Below are 23,158 nucleotides of genomic sequence, written 5' to 3' on the forward strand. Positions count from 1 at the left end.
ACAAAAGAATGTCGGATCACTATCAGGGTTCATCTACCGAGAGCAACGTGTCTGAAGGTTTCTCCAATCAGCACATGGCCCCTGCTTTAGATGGTCTGGCTCACATGGCTGGTATGGTTTACCTGGCCAGCCTGGCTCACCTGGCCGACTCACCTGGTTGAAAATGCAAGGTCAATAATTGTTTATGTATAACCAAAATACCAGGAAGAAAATTCACCAAAATACCAATGCTAGTTACCTCTGGGTGGTCTGATTACTGGTGTGTTTTTACCTTCTTTTTTGCACTTTCCAGGTAGTTAAAGATTTTTAACCATTCACAACATTTTATTTTTATAATAAAATATTTTTAAATGATACTTATAGCTATAGAAGGGAAAATAAACATACTGAAAACGTTCATTTACATTCTAGAGCCACAAGCATGACAGTGTCTGACTGGATTCTGTACCTTGCGGGCCATCTAACAAGCCTATAAAATTTAGTCCCCGCCACCCCATCCCATGCCACTCCACCCTAACCAACAAGGGTAAACTTTGAATGTACCAGTGCCAGCCAGCAACCACTCAGGACCACAGCACCTTGTTCCAGAACCGCTTCCATTTCTTCCACGTCCAGCCTGAGTCCTGACTGTCCATTCAGACCCCCTTTTACGTCGCTCTCCCTGTGCCATGGTCTTGATGTTAATTTTGACTTTGACTCAGACCCTGGTCTCTGGTTCTTTCTACCCCCGACCACTGCAAGAAGCCTGCTCCTAGTACTGGCCCCCCCGTTGGACTCTGGCTTTTGTAGGGGAGGGAGATTCCATCTATAGGTGAGATTGTGCCAAATGACTTGAGCCCTGCTGTCCTGGGACCCTAGTTAGTGAGTTCCTTCGTCAGAAAAAAAAAGGCGTGGATGCAGCTTTTAACTTCCTCCTCCAAACACTCATTATGGCTCTTCTTTAAACTTGAAGCTTCAGTGAGAAGGATTATCACAAGAAAGGGTTGCCTCAGGAGGGACCCCAGGGGGAGAATGAAAAGTCTGTGAGGGTTAGACGTGCCTGATGCTTTAGAGTCCACCAACCCTGGGGCTGCCCCTCTCCCTGGACTAAATGGTACTTCAATTATTTTTAATTAGGATAAAATGAAAGTTTTCAAAACCCTAGGTGGCCAGAGGGTCTCATATGCCTTTTAATTCTGTCAAATGCAAAATCTAAGCACTATCTTGCTGTAACCTACATTCTGCCCAGCCATTTCCCTACATACCATGTTTCCCCAAAAATAAGACCTAGCCGGGCCATCAGCTCTAATGCGTCTTTTGAAGCAAAAAATAATATAGGACCCAGTCTTATTTTAATATAAGACCTGGTATAATATAATATAATGTAATATAACACCAGGTCTATAATATAATATAATATAATATAATATAATATAATATAATATAATATAATATAATATAATATAATATAATATAATACTGGGTATAATATAATGTAATACTGGGTCTTATATTAATTTTTGCTCCAATAGACGCATTAGAGCTGATGGTCTGGCTAGGTCTTATTTTCGGGGAAACATGGTAGCAGAACACTCCCTACTCTAAAAGTCCTTGATCGCAAATCTCTCCCTCAGTGACTGAAGCCAGTGGCAAAGGGATTGCCTGAAACTTTTAGTTGAATCCCCACAAATCCAAGCAAACTGTCCAGGAAAAGGTGGGCTTGAATATCATGACCCTGGGTACTACTTTTTCCAGGTAAAAATTGTGCATTCAAGGAAAACTCCAATTGCAACTTCCATTTCCCTACTTGGGAGTCAAAAGAACACATTTCTCTTTAACTCATTACTTTCTGTAGAGCAGTAAGAGCCAAATATAAATTCCTTTTGATATCGACTACCTCGATATCAAAAGATTAAATAAGTAGGATTTCTAAACAAAGGAGCTTTAAATCGGAGAATGAGAATGATGTTCTCGCTCCCCCAGGTGGATATGCAGCAAACCGTCCAAGCTAGGGTGCCGTGGTTTTGGTCTACTTTAGACCAAAAAAGAGTCTAAAATTATTAATGCTATTTGTTCTTACAAGACAGGAATATCATATAAGGCCATACCGGGAGTTTCAGGCCCCATTTAGCGACTCAGCTAAAGAGCCCATATAATACTAACAATCACCTTTGGCTACTGCAGGCACCCACTGCTATTTACACCTCAGTAGACATCATGATTTAGGCAAAAATCTCATATTTTTAGACTATCTGCTAGCAAAGGACATGCATGGCATGTTCCAAAAACAGGAATTTGATTATAAATGATCAAGATTGTCACTTCTAGCACTTTTTGTGGAAATCAAGCCACTTTATTTCTCTGTGGCACTCTACTCAAGGTCCCACTCACCAGCCTGTTCTGTTCATTGGTGCAAAAGCATGAATAAACCACACAACTCTCAGGCAGCATACTCCAACACCCTAGCAATACCTCTCAAAACACAGTTGTCTGGAAATTCCAGTGCCAGCCAAAATGAATTAAGTCCACCTTAACCCTCCCTCCCACTGGATACAACTAAAAATTTAGGCAAAATACAAAAAGCAACTATTTGCAGACTCTGAAAAGTTAACAAAAGTAAGTAGATTAGGGAAGGGAGCCAACATTTAAAGAGGGATCCATATCGGCAAATGAGATTCCTTGTTTTTCCTCTTTTATCTTCTGACTTTGACCAAAGGGTGGTGCCACTGCAGAACCATGCAGCAGAAAGGGGTCCTAAAACAGAGAAAAACAGAGCAGAAGACATGGGGAAAGGGCTGCTAGGAGTTAAAGAGAATGGGGAAAATCAGAAAGGAGAGAGCTAGTGAAGGGGATCTCCTAATTCTGTCACAAGTCCCAGGATGACCTCTAAGCTGTGTGTGCACAAGGTCAACCCAAAGCACATAGCCAAGACTTTGAAATCTGAACTGCAATATTATCCACTGCCCATGTCCCAGAGAACCATATGCATAGAATAGACCTGAAGCAGCATAACAAAGGCTTTGAAAACCAGATTAACATTCGAACCACTGCCCAGAGCTGGCAAGAGAGGACTTGCAGTTTGAACCCAATCAGACTGACTGCCTGCTAAAACAACACAATCAACATTCTGTAGAGAATTTAACAGGACCCAAAGATTCACGACGTAGTGCTCCAAATGTCCAAAATTATTATAATAAAAAAGTACTCAACGTACAAAGAACCAGGACAATGTGACCAATTCTCAAGAGAAAATACAATCAACAAATGTCAATTCTGAGATGATTCAGATGTTGGAATCATCAAATACTTTAAAAGAGCTATTTATAAACATGCTCAACATGGTACAGGCAAACACTCTTGAAACGAATGGAAAGGTAGACATTCTCAGCAGAAAAACAAAAACTATTTTTTAAACGGAAATTTCAAAACTTAAAAAGAGAGTATGGATATGTGAATATTTTAAAGTCACTGAATGAGCTCAAAAGCAGAGTGGAGATGACAAAGGAAAGAGTGAGCAAACTTAAAAATAGATCAGTAGAAATTATCTGATCTAAACAACAAAGAAAATAAAAGATTGAAAAATGAATACAGCCTGAGGAACCTATGGGACAATAGCAGAAGATCTAACATTGTGACATTGGAGGGCCAGCATTAGAAGAGAAACAGATTGGTGCAGAAAAAATATGTGAAGAAATAATAACCAAATATTACATTTTATGAAAGATGTGGAAACGCACCTCTCTTATAAATGGTCAGAGAATGGAAAGATGTATGCTCCATGGGAACGCTCACCAAAGGACATCCCCTGCAGAGGAGACTCTTCATAACATGGGCAAGCTGAAATGTTCTGTAGATTAGATATCCGTCACCCATCGTATGCCCAACAGGTGATGTACAAAGTGGGCATGTTGGCAGGGATGGCAGCTACACACAGGCAACACACCAGGGACTCTCCCGCCCTAGGCTGACTTAGCTACAGCTACTACCAAGGGTCTAACTGCCAATAGCAAAGCCCAGCCCTGAGCCCCTAGGACGGCACAATTCCCCACAGGCACTACCCAGCCACCTAGTGGCAAGTTGATTGCATTGCACCCACTTCATCAGGGGGCAGCAGTGTGTCCTCACCAGACTAGGTATATACTTTGGATATGAATTTGTCTTCTCTGTGATGCTTCTGCCAATTTGGCAATTTCTTACAAAACGAAACATACTCTTACCATACAATTCAGCAAGTGTGCCCCTTGATATTTACCCATAAGAGCTGAACAGTTATGTCCACACAAAAACCTGCACAGGGATATTTATGGCAGCTTGATTCATACTTGCCAAAATTTGGAATAAACCAAGATGTCCTTCAGTAGGTGAATGGGTAAATAAACTGTGGTCCATCCAGACGATAGAATATTATTCAGCACTAAAAGAAGTGAGGTATCAAGCCATGGAAAGACATGGAGGAACCTTAAATACATATTACTAGTGAGAAAAAAAAAGCAAATCTGAGAAGGCTACATAATGTATGATTCCAATTATATGACATTCTGGAAAAGGCAAATCTATGGAGACCAAAAAAAATGTGGTTTACTTAAATGAATTATTTTGCAATCAGTTGATAACAAATAGAAGTTAATGGTCCAGAAATGAAGGCTTACAAGTCATGACATTATACCTGTGAAGGCCTCAGCCCAACAGGACAAGACTCGCCAAGGCTCTGAGAAGCGTTAAGAGCCAACCTAGCAATGAATCAACAAACAGCTTTTTATTCGCTTTTCACCTGAAAAACACACATGGGGTTCACCACGGAAAAGAACCCAGCAGAGCTGTGGCCCCACGGGGATGACCATCTGGTTGGGGGGATGTGGCACCCGTGAGGGACGGAGGTGGCTATGCAGTGTCCATCTGTGCACCCAAACAAGTGTGGGCAGAGGAGCAGCAGGAGCAGCAGCTGCAGAGGCAGCCCAGGGACGATGGGAGAAGGGGGCTACAGATAGAGAAGCACAAAGTGAACGTCCCTCCTTCCATTAACCAGAGGCATCACCACCTGTGCCCTCACGCACCTCGACTTGAAATCTCAGTCCTGTTTGCTTCCACTTTCACCCCCTGACCCAGGCAGATAGCGGGTCCTGGTAGGTCTTCCATCCTGAACCACTGCAGAGCCTCTGACCCCATCCTCACACTTCTGTGCACAATGACGGCCTTGCTCAGGTTTCCTGGAAGCAGAGCCTATGGTGGGGATGCTTGTTCAAGTGATTTCTTGGAAGAATGTGCTCCAAGAAGGGAGACGAAGGAGCAGGATGAGGCAGAGGAAGACATTAAGCCAAAGGAGACCCAGGCTTGATCCCGCAGGTAAGTTCTGGGGAAACAGTTGTACCGCAGCTGATCCCACCTGGAGATAAAGCAGGTTGCCTCCGGTGACTGTCAGCCACGGACTTGGGGGGTCGCAGGGTGTGTAATTTTTCTCAAGAAGAGTGGCTCAATTTAGCCGAGGACCACTCTTTAGAAAGCAGGGCAGCTGTGAGTTGTTAGCAACAAACACTCAGAAGCTGGGCAATGGCACCAACATGAAAAAGACGTGTGGGCAGGGCACCAGCAGCGCCCACTATAATGACCTTTGCAACTAACTTCTCTGATTTCATCGTGTCTGATTAAAATCGTCACGTGATTCCAGCTGCACTGGGCTGGGGCAGGGGCATGGAGTCCAAACTTTCTCCATCTTCATGCAAGACCATCACATCTAAGCCAAATAAAATCCCCCTTCCTAATCTCCCTCTTTCTCTCTCCCTCTCTCTCTCTCTCCTCGCTCATCCACAGAGGTGAAGTAGGCTAGTGGGTGAAAGCAATCATCCAGAATATTCCATTTCCATGTCCTAATCTGTTCATTTTAGAGTGATCCAAACTGCCTCTATGGGCTGATCAAACCAAGCTTACGAAAGCACCACCTCCTTTGTCACTCTGGCTCTGAAGATGCTGCCACTGAGGCCCTGTTTTCTTGCCTCCCGCCCTGAAGGGCTCCGAGAAGGTGGCCTGACATGTAAATGGGCCAGCAGGCCACAGGCATGACATCCCAGCCGGCTGTTCTTCTATCCCACATGTCTAATTGGGCTGCATCATCGCCAGTCTTCTCAGGGGGTGGGAGGTCACGTGGTCTGATGGAAATCAGAAGGTGCTGTCAGCTCCTGTCTCTGGGATCAACGTGCTTCTCCCAGACCATGACCACAGCCACACACGGGGACGTCAGGTTGGAAGCAGAGACCTTGTCAGCCAAGCACAGCCACCATTGAAAGATGACAACATACCATGCAGAAAAGTGCGGGTGTCCTGCACTGGGTGGGGGAGGGAGGACCCGTCCCCTAGGGGCCGGCAGAGCTGGCCACTCAGCCCAGCGCCTCGGGATCACATGCCTACAGGGCACTACCCAAACTGTAACCATCACAGTGTCTCCTTCATAAAGTGGGGTTCCTGGATGCTTATGCCTCACCATGCAGTAGGTACTGATCTGCCTTTTCCATCAGATGGGAACCTGAGGCTTTGAGAAATGAAGCCACCTGCCCAAGGCTACCTGCCCCCAGGACCTGAGATTCACATCCAAGCCTATTTTTTTCTCCTCGCCAGTCTACTCCAGAGAAAAGAAAACATGACAGAAGAGGAAATAGAAAGGCTCACATGAGAAAGACTAGGTCCATGTGAGAAGGAGGTAAGGAGGTGTCAACACAGGGTTTTAATGCCCCCCCATCGCTGCCATTTCATGTTGTTCTTCATGAAGCAGGGGGGTCTCTTTGTACAGCTTTGGGATCCAGGGAAGGAAGGCTGGCAGGGGGCCCACTAAGGCGGAGAGCAAAGGCACAAAATGTGGAGTGAACCTATGGGCGTAACCAGCAGAGCAGAGCAGGCGAGCAGGGAGCAGGCCACAGAGGGAAATGTGAGGCGGAACCAGGCAGGAAGGGGCATGGAGGGGAAAGCGAAAGACTTCGATGGGAGCCGGCAGCGGCTTCAGAAGTGGAGACGCTGACCATTGCTCCGTTCCCATCTCCGGCATGGCAGCTAGCTTGCAGGAGACAATAAATGAGTAACTGAGTAACTGAAGGGAAAATGCTGGAGATCCAGATAAAGGTGCGGTTGTCGAAAGCTACCCTGCTGAGAGCCAACCCCATCTATCACATCACTTACCAGAGAAAGTTCTTCTCCAGACAAGGCAGAAGCGGGGCTGTTGCTGCCCTGAACCAGCAGGCCTGTCCTGCAAGCCGGCGCCCGGGCCAGCTGCTCGCTCAGGAGTCCCGCCGGCTGGCTCCTACCAGCCTTAATGAGATGTGATTGCTGGAGGGAAGCGGCTAATTGCATGATGTTTTATTAATCCTTTCTCCATGAAATATTCATTGTAAACTTTCATAAACACAAAGATGTGTCTGCCTTTTAATGGCTCGGGTTTGCGGTATCTCCAGATGAATGTTTGAGAGTTTCCTGTTGAGGCACAGTGGTGACAAGTGTGACGCCAGATCCCGGAGAAGGAGCACAGCTGACAGCGCAAAGCACAAGGGGGTGTCAAAAATGCCTCCCTGGGTGAGCTGTTCCGCCCAGCAGCCCAGGTGCTGTCCACAGGGAGGGAGGGGGGTGCATTGTTACTTGGTGCTATGCAATGAATTAGGCCAAGGAGAGAGTTCTGTTCAAATACCCAGCCCACTGTAGACCAACAGGAAGTAGGACACCAGCAAGAGGAAGCAATCAGCACCAACATAGCAAAGGTCTCCTGAGACAGGGGCACCTGGGGGGCGGGGAGTGGAGCATCAAAGAGAAACGCGAGCCTTAAGCCAGATGAGCTGATTGAATTCCCGGGAGATGGTTCCCAGAAGCAGGAGGGAAGAGACTGGCTTCCAGAAATGGAGAGAGACAGGTGGAGAGAGCTTTGTGAGGACCCTCAGCCCACTTCCCCCCTAGTCCTACAAGGCTGCAGTGCGATGCCGGCTAGTGTGGAGCCAAGACCCAAGTATTGTATCCCCCACCCCCCTCTCCCCCTTCTCCGTGAGTGGGAGAAGCAGGAATGGCCACTCCTCTAAACCATCCCCACAGCCAGAACCCAGCACCAGACTCAGAGACTAGTTCCACAGGAATAGGACAAATGATTCCGGGACGGCATGAGAGGCAAAAGGGTCACTGGGATATACCCCCAACAGCCTAAGGGAGGAAGGGCTGCCCCTCCAGCAGGTTCCTGAGAGATGGACAGGCCACAGAGAGCCCAACCCCCACACTGCACCAGCAAAGGCCCTCAGTGACGACTAGAGCCAGCCTGAAGCAGCGTAGGGTCTGCGACAGTTCCCACGGCCAACGTGGAGGAGGCTAAAGAGGGAGCCTTCACCTCCCATCTCTCTTCTCTGCCCCCAAACACCTGATGAGATGCCCTTGCAGCGAGAGGAGGTAATCTCAGGACCAGACCACACACCTCCTCCTCAGTCTAAGAAGGCAGGGCCACAGCTGCAGCCTGCACAGGACAAAGAGAAGAAATTGTCCAAAAAGTTTGAGACCAAAAGAGATATTATTATTACATTTCATTGTAGAGATGGGGAAACGGGCACAGAGAGATCGGGTCACTTCCCAAGATCTCACAGCTAATATGTGGCAGAGCAGAGAGGCATGCTGTCAGCTGGGTCACCCCGCTTCTGCCTCACAGCTGCTACCCTGATCAACGCGGGCGGTGATGATGATGAGATGATAATAACACACGACAAACTCCTCAGAGGCAGACGAGACCTAATGAAGACTTAAATGTTTGAAGCATTGAAAAGATGGCAATGCCTCTATCCCCGTACATCACTAAAATTAAAAATGATGGTACTCGGTGAAAATAAGTCACAACATTTTCATGTACACTGAAATTAAAATGGCTTTTCTCTAGATAGTACGATTACAAAATTCTGGAGGAGTTCATTCAAGCTGAACTTTTTGCAACATTTTTTCCATGATCCTACTTGGCTGGTGACTTAAATACAGGTTTGGTACCTCCCAGCCCTGAGGCTGGGTCCAGGCCCAATGATTCTATCTCCCCCGTGTCCAGTAGAGGGCTTCGCCTGTTCCTTCCCCGTAAAGGTTTGTTGAATGAATGCTTATTTGTGTTTCCCAATCTAGTTGGGTTGCCAGATGAAATGCAGGCCGCCTAGTTAAACTTGGACTTCAGATAAACAATAACTTATGAGTATAAGTATGTTCCATGTAATATTTAACAGGCATGCTATATTTCTGTTAGCTACACCTCGCAATCGTAGATAGAATCTAGATAGAATTCAGAGAAGATAAAGTGAGTAGGGCTTGGAGCGGAAGAAAGGGCTGTCATGGAAGAGACAGAGGTTGAGCTGATTCTAGAAGGTAACATAAAGTACAATGTCAATGGCACCTCCTAGAGTTGTGCCACCCAGTGACCCTGGAAGACGGAGGGCATTCCTGGCAGGAAACCAGCCTGATGAAAGGTCTAGGGGCTGAAGTGAGCACGGCAGGGTGGAGGGCAGGAGGACGGCTGCCCGGAGCATCTACAATGCAGCATTTCCAAACAACTAGCATTTCTCCGATTGCCCATTTCCCTTCGTGCTCTCCCTCCCATCAAGCCTTTGACTTTGCAGCTCTGCCGGGAACGCCTTCTCCTCTTCTCTACCTCGTGTGCTAAAGAGCTCCACTGTGTCATCTGACTCATTTCTGCCCCAGACACTATGTGTCACTCTTAACAAACCTCCCAATGCTTGAATGACTTTCCTATAATCTTACAGCCTGCCTCCACCAATAGTTAAAGGAAGCACAGGGTGAATCATGCGACGACCCTGTGTGACCATCATTTGAGGTCATGCCTGCCCGTGTGAAGTCCCCCGAGCCTGTGCCTGGCTTGTAGGGCCATGACCAGAGCTCACCTACGGAAGCATAGCCCTGCTTTGCTGACACGAGGCTGACAGCAATGGGCTTCATCTCCATCTTGAGGATCCTTCTTCAAAAATGTCCCCGGCAAGGGTTTAATAAGCCCAAGATGTCGTTACCTGGTTACAGGCTGCCCTGAACCATTCTGACTGGGCCAGTTCTTAATTCACGGCCACTTCCCTGCAGGGGCCCTTAGTGCAGCCCACAGCCATGTCCCACAGCCCAGTGCACGCTCTGCCACTCCTTAGGCAGCCACCTCACCCTTTCTCCTCTTTCCTCACAGCTCCAGCACTGCCACATCCCTGTGACCATCTGACAGCAGGCGTCTCATTTCAATGAGGAAATAGTAACCATCAGGAGAGAGTCCCTGTCCTGCCCACCCCTGGGCCCCCACCCACCTGCCCTCCTTTTTTGCAGGAATAAGCTGCCCCTGCTCCTGTCCCTTTGGTTACTGTATCCCACCTTCTCAAGGACATCACTCCTGCAGTTCTCACTCTCTCCTTAATCATTATCCTCCCTCTCTACTGGATCCTTCCCGTGAGCACACAAACAAGCTGCCCCTCTCCCACTTGGAAATATCCTTCCTTGGACCCACTTCCCCCATCAGCTGCAGCCTCATTTCTCGGCCCTTCTCCCGCCACCTTTGCAGCAAAACTCCATGGAAGAGGTGGCTCTAGTCCTACTAGACCTACTTCCCTCCTCTCATGCTCTCTCTATCAGGACTTTGTCCCCAGTCATCCATCACACCTGCTGCAGTGGGTCCCCAATAACCTCTAGACCTCATCTGCATCGACCTCGCAGCAGCATCTGGCAGAGGTGGCCGTTCCCTCCCCTTTGAAACACTTCGTTTACTTGGCTTCCAGGGCAGTACATACACTCCCTGTCTTTCTACCTCACTGGCTGCTCCCTCTCCATCTCCTTTGCTAGATCTTTCTTATCTCCCCATCCTCTAAATAATAGAGGTCCCCCTGCTCCCACGGTCAGACCTCATTTCTTCTCTCTCCAGGCTCTCCCACTTGTTGATCTCAACCTGTCTGGTGGCTTTAAATGACAACATCCCAAACTCTCCCTTGAAATCCATACTTGTGTAATGATCTGCCTGCATAAAATCTCCAGTTGGATGATTGCCAGGCATAACAAACTTCACACTTATTCCTTTGCTTCCCAGAACCTGCTCTTCCTGCAGGCTTTGCCATCTCCGTCAATGGCAAATCTGCTTTACCAAAATCCGTGGAGTCATCATCGACCCCTTTCTTCTCTCACACCCCCATCCAAATCATCCATTCTAGCTTTTAAGTATACTCAGCATCCAACCACCTCTCCCTCTCCCACCCTGACAAGCTACCATCCTTTCCTGCCTGGACTATTGCAACGGTCTCCTAACTGGGCTCCCTGCTTCCACTCTTGCCCATCTACTGTCAGCTCTCCACACCGCGGCTAAAGGGATTTTCTTAAATGTCAATCTTACATGAGACAAGACTCTACTTTATCAGGCCCACAGGTACCTCTACAACCTCAGCCACCTCTTCCCTCTTCCTAAAGCTTCAGGCACCTTGCCTTCCTACAGTTCCCTGAATACTCCTAGTACACATCCTCCAGGGACACTCTGCTCCAGTTGCTCCCTCTCCCTAAAATGCTGCCACCCTCCAACCTGCCACCCAGATAGCCAACATGACCCACCCCTTCAATGCATCAGTTTTCACTCAACAGAGAGGCCCACACCAACCTATTTAAAATAGTACACGCTCACACACATAAAAGAATATACACTCTATTGTCTTACTGTTTCATTTTTTGCCATTATACCTAATATATGTGTATGTGTGTGTGTGTGTGTGTGTGTGTGTATCTTTTTTTATTTATTCATTGTCTGCTTATCCCTACTAGAATGTAAGCTCTATGAGATCAGGTGCTTTGCCCATTTGGCTTATAGCTATTTGGTTTACAGAGCCTAGAACACTGTTTAGACTATAGTATGGCTCAAGAAATAATAGTTATTGACTGAATAAATAAATCGATTTTCTCTGCATGATGGCAGTGGCAACCAAAGGCAACCAAGAACCTTAAGTACCTGGCAGGTTCCTAGATCCGAAGAGGTTCCCCTCAGCAGCCTTGGGGGGGTTTAGAACATCTCCACTCATACTTCTAGGTTTCAGCTTGTATGTCACTTCTTTTCTGACCCCCTTCTCCCCTCAATACTCTTGCTGTCTGCTCCCATAGCATCCTATATTTCTTATTTCGAGGTACTTGTCACATCATATTATAATTGTGTCTTAATTGTCTTCCTTATATATTTTCTGAAGGTACATATGGAATTCCCAATATATACTTGCTGAATAAATAGATGAATGACATTGAATGAACACGGTGTGGTCATGAAGTTGTAGCTAAGGAAACGGCGCTTGGCATCCAGGAAGAGGATGAACTGAAAAGAGCAGGGACAGAGTGAAAAAGCTTGAAATATTTCATAATAAGAAAGGAGGAAAGGAAGGAGGGAGGGGGAGGGAGGGAGGGAGGAAAGCTTGTTTTATGTCCCTGCCAAAGGTCAGCCAACTAAGTTTGGCCCTAGCAGTGCCTACCTAGCTGGCAAAATCTGGTCCAATGACCTTCTCCATGTAGCCTATAGCTCCTGCCTATCTAGCTGTGCTGCCATTTTGATTAGCCGTCCCCATGGGAATGCTCTTCCTCTAGTCAGGGTGCCCCAAAGAAGAATGGAATTGACTGTGATCATGGAGGGGGTGTGGAAAGGCAGGGAGGCGCAGCGCAGGAGACTCTTGCACGTTCTGTGGTTCTGGGGGCCCCCTGCATGCCTCTTCTCATGTTCATTCACAGCCTGCCCGACCTCATTTCTCCCCTGTGACCTGTACCCTCACACTGGAAGCACAGCTTGTCTCATCTCACTAAAGCCTTCCCTCTGACAGGACTCAGCACAGGCCTATTTTCTATGAGGGACCTTCCAGATTAACCCAGCCTATACATACCTCCTCTGGTTTCTCTGACTTTGTCAGTATTTATTTTGAAATATATTGTATGAATAATTGCTTAGTATATTCTTATTGGTAGGCACATAGTAAGAGCCACATAAAAAATAGAATTAGCACCAATATCACATCATTAGAATTAACATGGTTTTTCTCCCCGACTAAAGAGTAGGCTCATCAAGGGTAAAGATCATCTATTTTCTTTCTTTTGAATCCCTCAGAGAACTTACGCCAGGGCTAAACAAAACCAAGTACCCAGAAAAATACTTCTTTAAACCTATCTTGTTCAAAGTTATTGTAGAGTAAAACCAAGGAGCCAGAGATAGTTTCCCCATTGTAAGAGATGGAATGCTATCTCACAGATGTCTTTAAAATGCTATCCGTTGCCCTGGTCCTATCTGAGGAGCCTGTGTTTATTCCAGGAGAGAAGCCGTAATGGATGAAAGGTACGCTTCTGCTGAGTTAGGGGTTATCATGTTCCCTGCATCCAGGCGCCAGATTGATGGGATATGCCTGTATGATTTATAATACACTAATCTCACTGGAGAGTGAAGCACAATTAATCTTAGAATCTTGCAGCTTGCATTTAACAACTTTAGAACCTTCCCTGTGTACTTGGCCTGCATAGCAAACGTCTGTGCCTCCCTCAGATGCTAGGACAACTGGGCATTGAGAACACAAAAACACCCTTTTCCGTACAGCAACAGAATGCTATGGCAAATATTTTCTTTAGACTTTTCACGATACTCCCAGGGAAAAAAGACAATATGATGGCGTTTTAAATTAGAATTAACAATGTTCATTATAATAATATCATTATATGTATATATATATATATATATAAATCAAAACTACAGAAACACCTGATGTGTCAGAAATGTAACCATTCAACTTCTTTTCCTTTTGTTTTATGTCCCTGCCAAATGTCAACAAACTAACTATGGTCCTGTGGTACCTACATCCACAACCTAGCTGGTACAATCTGGTCAAACCACTTTTTCTGTGTAGCCCACTGCACTTGCCCATCTACCTGTATTGCGTTACTCACTTTTCCACCCGCCATTTTAATAAGATGTGTTTGATAAGATGTCCACCTGCCATTTTGATAAGAATTCCCTTCCTCTAGGCAGGGTACCCCAAAGAGGAATGGGGCTGCTGAGCATCCAAGAAACAACAGATTCCCAGGCAACTAAAGCAGATATGACAAGGTCTGTGCACTGAGCGTCACTTTTTTCACGGGAGAGTCCCTCATGCCACGCCCAAAGTGTACTTACTTTTACTTCATATGTTAATTCCAGCAATCTTTGTTGTTGGAATCATGAGCCTTCATGAAATTCAAAGACAGGTAAACACAACAATTCAAAGACAGGTAAACACAACAACAGCTGCAAGAAAGGGCACCTAAGAAAATCTACTCACAAGATAAAAAGAGGAAAGAAATTACGTATGACAAAACATGCCACACATACATTTTGGATCCTCTCCTAATGGCAGTCAATCTCTTCCACTACTTCAATAGATGAGCCATGTTTTAGTACAACATAGTCACACTAACCTCTAGTACCCAACCATCCACACACAGCAGGTTCTTAGAGCGAGAAAAAAAGCGAGAAACATGTTGGTGTTTAGAAAGATTTCCTTCTAAAATGGCTCAAATGGAAAAGGGTAGTGCTTAAAGTTTTAACTCAAATTTAGCTAAACATAACATACTCCTTAACTTGCTGGAAGCTAAAGTCATGAGGGATTTTTAAAAATTAGTAATTGTCTTTAAATTTGGGGGTAGAGGGTGGAGGGGGTGGAAGTCTTCCAAGGACTCTCAAACTGCAGTTCTTTAGTACTTCACAAGACAATCCCATGAAGGTAGATAACCTTGAAATCATTTTAGGGTCTTCTTGTATGAACATGGCTGCATATTTCAGCTTATTTGTCCATCCTCTCCACAAAAAATCATGTGAAAGGAACAAAGATAATGGGGAAAAAAATCTATAAACTCTATTTCCAGTGAAACTAGAAGCCAAATATAATCTGCACACTCCAAAGTATGCTTAAGCGTCAACAAAAACAACAAAATCAGACAGAAAACACATGGGAAGAAAGAGAAAAGAAGAAAAATTGACTTGTGAGAAAACTTAAAGATGGCATATCTTAAAAGTGCCGGTAGAAATAAAACTCCAGAAGGCACGTAACTCACCACGAAAGGTGGAAGCTGCTTACCCTATTTGGAACAATGTGCAGGAACTGAGGGAAGTAGAAATCACAGGAAAAATCCCCCTGGAGTTCACAGAAACAGAGGAATAACAAAGAATAATGTAGTCAAACATTCCAGAAATCAGTCTTTTTGGGGAACAGCAAAGAAAGAGAAAGCTTTGATTTGTGAACTGTTGCATCATAAATATTATGCAAATAGCTGGAACTACAAAACTCCACACATTTAATGCTAAGTGATTTTTTTTTAAGATGACCTGGCATAGCATCTATACAAAGTCACTGTAAGGTAAAAGTTTGAATAGAGGCGCAGAATTTACCAATTCATTCATCAAAAAAGATGTTGCTATGAAGCAAAAAAAAAGTACATAAATATTTCACATGATTTTTTAAAAACTAATAAAGCAACTATCTTTCTCAAGAATATTGCAAAATAGAAATGCCAGAATTCAGGGAAGTTATAGCAAGAAAATGGGAGGAAATGAACTGTGAGCTAGCAGAACTCTAGAAAGTAATTGACAAAAAGTTTTAAAAGCCATCAGAAAAATGAACACAAAATTGGAAAGTTTATAAAAGAGATTATACACTGTATAAAAGACATTAAAGGATACAAAGGGCAGATACCAGAGATGCAACCAAGACTAAATGAAATAAAGGTAGAATTAAAAGGGATTAGAGAGAAAATGATAGCACAACAGGCAAAGGAGATCCAACACACACAAAACTAGAGTCAATAAGGAAGAAAACAGAAACAATGAAACTGAATAAATTAAAAGAAGACTTGACTCTACATAGCAGAAGAGCATACCATGAGCCAGGGAAAACTGAATCAGAACAGTCCACCAGGAGACATACCATGCAAGATTGAGAGAGAATTAGAAAGACAAAGAGGACAGCAGAAGGGGACAGTGAAGGAGAAAGGGGTAAAGGAAGGGTAAGAGGACAAAAATCTTCTGGGCAACCAGGCAAAGAAATAAGCCTTGAAATATGGGGGAAATTCAGACCTGTCTCCAAAGCAACATTCCACACAAGAAGCTGATGTAGTTAACAGCTACAAGATAGACCAAGAAAGAAACTTGTGAGCTAACGATTTTATATCCCGCAAAGAATGTCCTCCCAAAAGCAAACAAGGCTAACAGTTTTAAAATCTCTGAATTTATGTAATATTGTCCCATGAACCTTTCTTGAGGAATCTATAAGAGATCCACTATCCATCAAACAAGAGATAACAGAGGAAACAAACTACAACAAAAAGATGGGTGAAGAGAACTATAACACCACAACTGCAAATTTAAGATTAAACATCGAATCTTAACTAGACTTACTGTGGTGATCATTTTGCAATACATACAAAAAACAAACCATTATGTTATACACCTGAAACCAATATAATGATATATGTCAATTATACCTCAAAAAATTAAAAATAATTAAAAGATTAAACAAAGCTGAAGATTGAGGTGACAGATAGAATGTAAATGTTACATACCCTGATGATGCATAAATGATACAAATACTAAAAAGAAAATGGAAAGGATAAGGAGCAGAGAAAATAAAATAAGAGTAGGTTTGTATATTGTTGCATTTGTAATAGCAGGAGCCAAAGAATACGATTCAAAGCTGACAAACCAAGTAAGGAGTCTGTGTAAACACCCTTAACAAGATGTTTATGATAGTGTTTACTATGATAATTAAAAGTGGTGGTGGAAGGAAGGGTAGGAAAATGCAGCATATCAATTTTATCATTATTCATACAAAAGAACTAATTAATCCTGTCTAGAGAAATACAGCACTAACAATATTATATAAAGTTATATTTATAAAGGTAGCCGTGAAAACAAAAATACAAATCCTCCTGAATATCAGAACTGCATTTGCTTTTAAAAGAAAACTAATTTTGTAACAATTCGTTGAAAAACACTAAAAGAGAAACATAATATAAAATAATATGACTTACTAAGGTCAAATATATCTGTCATATTAATAAGTGTAAATGGGCTTAACTTACCTATGTAAAAATGTATTTCAGACAAACCACAATGCAAAACTATAAAACTAAGTTATACAAAAGAGCTACACAGTGATTCAGAAAAGTTGAAAATAAAAGGATGGGGCAAAGGTTTAACAGGAAAATGCAAACAAACAAAACCAGCAGAGAACATAATGTAAATATCAGACAAGGTTAAGTTCAGAGCAAAAGGCATTAAATGATGCAAAGAAAAGCACTGTTTATAAAGCTAAACAGATATTCAATTATGAATATCTATGCAATAAGGGTAATTATAGCACCTGCAAGGAGAAATAGGTTTTAGAAAGACAGACTGGTGGTAGGGAGATTTTAATTCCTCTTTCCATCTATGACAGATCAAATAGATAAAAATATTAAATCAGCATATAAATGACATCAATACTCAGTAGGCCTGACTGACATATATTGAGCACTGTATCCTGAAATGCCCTTGGAATACACGTGAAAACCAACCATCATTCAAATCACGAAGAAAAGAGCACTATATTCTAACACATAGAAATGCACAGACAATATTCTCTGGTCACAATATGATAAAACTAGAAATTAAGAGCAATATCAGAAAACAAGAGGTTTTTTAAATAAAATGTTTACTCTTAATCCCTTGTTTGAAGAGGAAATGAAAACTGAATTTTCAGAATTTCTAGAAAACAAAATATATAAAATATTTACATACCAGTACTTATGGGAGAAATAAAATAGTACTCAGAACAATTTTCAAATATTTAAATTATATAAATCGAACATAAAAATCAAAATAAATGAATTAAGCATCTTACTTAAATAACTTAAAAGTGAAAAACAAATTCAAAGAAAGCAAAAAAGTGACATTATCAAAGATAAAAAGCTGAAATGAATTTAAAAGAGGAAAACTGACCAAAGAAATATATCAAAGTTAGTTCTTTTGACCCGACTTTACACCATGTACAAAAATTAAAATGTATCACAGATCTAAATGTAAGAGCTAAAACTATTAAAGTTTTAGAAGAAAACAAAGGCATAAATCTTTGTGATCCTAGATTGGGCAACGGTTTCTTAGAATTGGCTGTACCAGAAGCACAAGCAACAAAGAAGAGATAGATAAAGTGGATGGCCTCAAAATGTAAAAATGATTCCCAGGGCGTTTCGGGCCCCTTGGCCAACAGGAAGGAGGAGAGGGCTTCTCAGTCTAGGTTTCTTGGCCCACAGATCTCACTCAGAGGCACCGTGCCCTCTAGCCTATCCCCTGGCGAGCTCAGGCAACTCACAAATCGTTTGGCCCAGTTAGATGATGTTGTATCCATGGCTCTCACCTGCTCACCTGGAAACTCCCCAAGGGGAGGCTGCATGGCTTCCATCGCTGCATTCTTAGTGCTGAGCACACAGTGTGTCTAAACAATCGCCTTACGAATGCGTGTATTATGGACTGAGTGTGCACGTCCCCCAGAGTTCACATGTTGAACTCTCATCAATGTGATGGTCTTTGGAGGTGGGGCCTTTGGCAGGCCATTAGGTGTAAACGAGGTCATGAAGGTAGAGCCCCCATAATGGCATTAGGGTCTTTATAAGGCGAGGAAGAGAGACCAAAGCTCTCTCTCTCCACCATGTGAGGACACAGCTGCTTGCGAGTCAGGAAGAGGGCTTTCAGCAGGAACCAAATCTGCCACACCTTGACCTGGACTTACTGGCCTCCAGGCTGTGAGAAACAAGTGCTTGTTATTGAAGCAACTCATTGTGTGGTACTTTGCTCCAGCTGCCCGAACTAAGACAGCATGTATGAACTAATGCATGCAGGCTTCAGATCATGTGGGAGTTTTTGTTTTTCACACTCAAGAGACACCTGTCTTATCAGATTCAGTGACATGGTAGCAAAAGTACAGGGCTATTCAGACAGTGGGCTCCAGGCCACGCAGCCTGATAAGGTGGAGAAAGATCTGGAGCCCAGCTCTCCTGATGCCCAGTGCAGAGCCTTTCCCATGTCACTGAGCTGCTTGCCTAGGCAACAAAGGTCAAATGAAATGCAGGCACAGGACTCACTATGGCATATCGGAGGCCGCCAGGATATCCTTCCAGGAGCCAAGGGCCTGCGTAGGGAGCCAGTGAGCACCGACCTGGGCTCTGGCCCCAGCTCTGTTGCTAGAAGCTCTCCATTATGCAAGTCACATCTCCTTTCTGAAATTCAGTTGTCCCATCTGTACAACGTAGATAGAGGATCAAAGTATCTCAGAGATTTCTGTCTGCTCTAAATTCTTCCAATTCAGAGTCTGACTAGAGAAGAGCAATTATAATGAGCATTGTCACCTCTCCATTAGCCCTTATAGATATGCCGAAGGGTTTGCAGTGAGTAATTGGGTGGGTAAGGGATTGGATGGGAGCCTCCTTAATAAAGAGAACAGAGGCAAATTCGCAGATTAATTCTGAATAGGCGGTTTCCTGCATATATATCTGTCAAAATTGCTCTATAAACAAAGAAATGGGAAACGGCCCTAAAGGCTCCTGAGTAACTCCTAGAACCACCATGGTCCACCAGAGTCAGAAATTCCTCCATGGATTTCTAGAAGAAATTAGACTCCAGACACTGAGCCATGCCACAGCTCCCTTCACACCACCCTCTGGATAGCAATGAACAACTAAGGGTACTCCTGACACAGGACACTCAAAATCGCCACACTCCCTGGGCCTCCGGGGTCAGAGGAGCCACATAAACAAACATGCCTCAGACTTTACGGGCTCCTATCACACTCAGCCTCCTCATACAGCCGACCCCCTGCAATGTTACCCTGACCAGGTCTGTATCATATGGGCTCCCCGACACCACAGGGAGTTGGCTACTGGCAGGTGCCACTGCTGCCCTCACACCCACCAGGCACCTGCCAGCCATCCCTCAGAGGGCATCGACCAGCTAACTCAACCCAAGTAGGCTTGCCAGGCATCCCATCTCCCCTGATACGAGTGAGAGAGGCCATGATGCAGGAATTGCCTCATTCTTCCAGAGATCAAGCATTTGGCTTATCATGCCTGGCTCCTTCTTCCCTTAGATGAATTTGTTCAAGAGTCTCCAAAGGCATCATGGAAATGGGCTTCTGGCAGGCCTGTCTATCCAAGCTCTAGGCATGCTTAATTTCTCACTTAGGCTCTGGCTATAAAACTCCCCTATCTGACTCCCTTGCTCAAACTCTCCACAGCTCCCCATGTCTTCAGGCTAAATTTAACTCCCTGCTGTGTGCCTGGAAGAATCCTTGGCACTAAAGGTTCACAGAAAATGAGAGGTGTTCCCTGGGAGACAGGGAAGTGTGGTGGTTATAACCTGACATAGGCACTGAGGGCGGGATCCCAGCTCCACCTCCTAGTAGCTGGTTGGCTGCAGCAAGTCCTTTGCTTATTAGGAGGTCCTCTCAAGCTGCATGGCCATTTCCCACTGACTCCTGCAGGGTCTGGGGCCACTCTTGACCGGCTCAACTGCTCACCCACCAGCTTCTGAAACAAGGAGCAACCTCCAAACCCCAAGAAGTCAACTACTGAAGACCTGCAACTTGGGCTGAGGTTGCAGGCTTACTTTATCCATCACCATGGTGGTCTCCACGTAGAGGCCAACCATGTGGTACCCGCAATGGATGGCTCTCAACTAGAAACTCTTCTCGAGCTCACCTAACACGTGATTCTGTGTAAATAATCACAGTCAGTCCTCCTCCAGCGGCCGGTCCAGCCAGTCAGGGTTTTCATGATCTTATTGTTCCTCTTCCACACCTTGTCCACTGGGGAATGGTGGGGGGCAGACAACAGACAACGGCATGCAGACATCATGAGTGCGCTGCTCCCTGGGACTCTCCTGAGCTCCTGGTGCTGACCGTCACATCGTGTATCTAATCCCTCATCCCTGCGCTCGCTTCAGCAGCACATATACTAATCCCTCATTCCTCTCTGAACCTCAGACTCTTCATCCATCAAATGGTTTGATAACCCAAACCGTATCGTTCTATTGTGAGGAAACTATGAGAGCATGTCAAGTCATTAGGACTCAGATTATGGGAAGCTCCATAGTCTAGACCTGTGCTGACACCAGGAACAGAATGCAAGCGACGTAGTAATTTTAGATGTTCTTATAGTCCCATTACAATTTTTTAAGTGAAAATTAATCTTAATGTTTTATGTAACCCAATATATACAAAATATTATAATTTCGACATGTAATGAATTAAAAGCCTAAGGAGGCATTTCATAGCCTTTGTTTTTCTTTTTACTAGGTCTTTGAAATTCTGTACGTGTCATACACTTACTATACATCTCAATTCAGACTAGACACACTCTGGGTGCTACATGTGGCCAGTCGATGCCACACTGACAACACAGGTCTAGACTAAAGCCGGAACTCATCCTATGGACAACGGAGAACCACGATGGATTTTTGCCAGAGGAGTGAAATGCACAAAAGAACAGTTTAGGGATCTTTAACCTGGGGTAGGGACACAGCAGTTCTGCCTCAGTGGTCTAAGCAGCAGACCAAGAGACAGCAGCTCCATTTTCTGGCTCCCTGGCGCTTATGCGGATCCTGAAAAAAAAAAAGTCCTTGGTGATTGGGTTGGATGAAACAACCAATCAACAAATCAGCGGGAAGGGCGGCTGCCTGGATCTGTAGAGCAAATTCAACAGAAGGGTCAAGATGCACCTGAAGGTCAGAGCCAGAGTCTGAAGGGACTGAGGCAGCAGGATGGGGCGGTATGAGAAATAAAGAGGCTGGATGGGAAACTGGAGAGGTGGCAGAAGAACTCACTTTAGACCTGTGTTCAACATGACAGGGGGCTGCTGAGACTAAACGACTACAGTCAGGGAGCATGTGGAGCTGGGGCTCGGAAGCTGTTAAGTCACTTGAGCAACCATCACCAGATAGCTGGGGGGCAGCAGGCACCCCTGAGCCACTTGGAGGGAAGCGGGCATAGTGAAGACGTGAGCTGACAGCGAAGGCTTAAACACATGTAACAAGAGAAAAAAATCAAGTTCACGTGGACACTGAGGTCTCAGATGCTTGGAACGGCTCGGGGGGGTGGCTGCAGACAGAAAGACCGACTGGAGACATGAAAAGCAGACTTTAGACAGTCCTATTAAGAGCTGAAGCAGGCAGGGCATCCTCCACCAGCAGGGCCCTAGTCAAACCGTTTGCATTTCATTATCCAATCGTGTTCTCAGGGGACCTGGGGTGAGACTGCTTAGCAAAAGCAGCTGCTTTCACTTTAAACAGTTTTAGATCAAAGCCAGCGGCATATAAGCTCTCCGTGTGACACTGGTAATGAAGAAGAAAGTTTCCCAGCAGCTCAAAGGGAAAAAAAATAATGAAAATAAAAGGTTTTGACACTCATCCAGAAGAAGCTTGCTTCTCACTATTCACGATTCCTGTGAGCATGTGTGTCAAGGACAGGAAATGTCAGGGGTAACAACTGCGCATGGGCACTCCAGGACTGGAGCATGGGGTACGCTCAGGGAACTGCCTGTGGCAGAGACCGTGGCCTTTTGAACCAAAATAACCCCCTAATTTACCCAGCCCAGGGGCTCCTGCTAATTCCAGAAATCATCCTTGGGGAGAGCAGAAATGAACTACACATTCCCATGTTCACAAAGATGGATCTGAAAGAACGTCTGTGCTCACTCTTCTTTAAGCCTCAGCAAGAACACCTTAAATCACACTGGTTAAACACCACTAACCAGTATTTGACAGATGAGAAACCAAGACTCCGAGAAGTGAAGAGACTTGCTCAAGGACACTACATCGAACTGTGCCTTTGCCAGTGAAAGAAAACCAAAACCCGAAAAAAGGGGGTTGACAGGCTTGGCCTCGGGCCCCTGGACCCGAGGACTCTACCACCATCGCGACTATCACTCTGCCTGTTTTCTCCGCTTCTCAGGCCAGCTGCCTTGGCAGTTCCAAGCTAACATCTTTATAGCCTCACAGCTGATGAGGAAAGAAAGTCTTTCCTGCCGGCCTCCGTTGGCAGAACCTGGGAGAAGCAATCTGGTTGAGCAGGCTTGGCTCACATACCCATTGCTGGGCCACATCTGTGGCAATGCCCTGGAGAACCATCACTGGCCCAGCCCGGTCAACAGG

General features: G+C 44.8%; 1 long non-coding RNA gene across 1 annotated transcript in view; it reads right to left on the minus strand.

The window, feature by feature from the left end:
• LOC141567216 (uncharacterized) overlaps positions 1-7,360 on the minus strand; it is a 163,278-nt gene extending 155,918 nt beyond the window's left edge. Inside the window, exon 1 of the long non-coding RNA XR_012489682.1 lies at positions 7,144-7,360. This is a non-coding gene — a long non-coding RNA (uncharacterized LOC141567216). The remainder of the gene's footprint in view (positions 1-7,143) is intronic.
• Positions 7,361-23,158: the final 15,798 nt, after the last annotated feature.

Source organism: Rhinolophus sinicus, linkage group LG10 (assembly GCF_036562045.2).
Source record: "Rhinolophus sinicus isolate RSC01 linkage group LG10, ASM3656204v1, whole genome shotgun sequence".
NCBI lineage: Eukaryota > Metazoa > Chordata > Mammalia > Chiroptera > Rhinolophidae > Rhinolophus > Rhinolophus sinicus.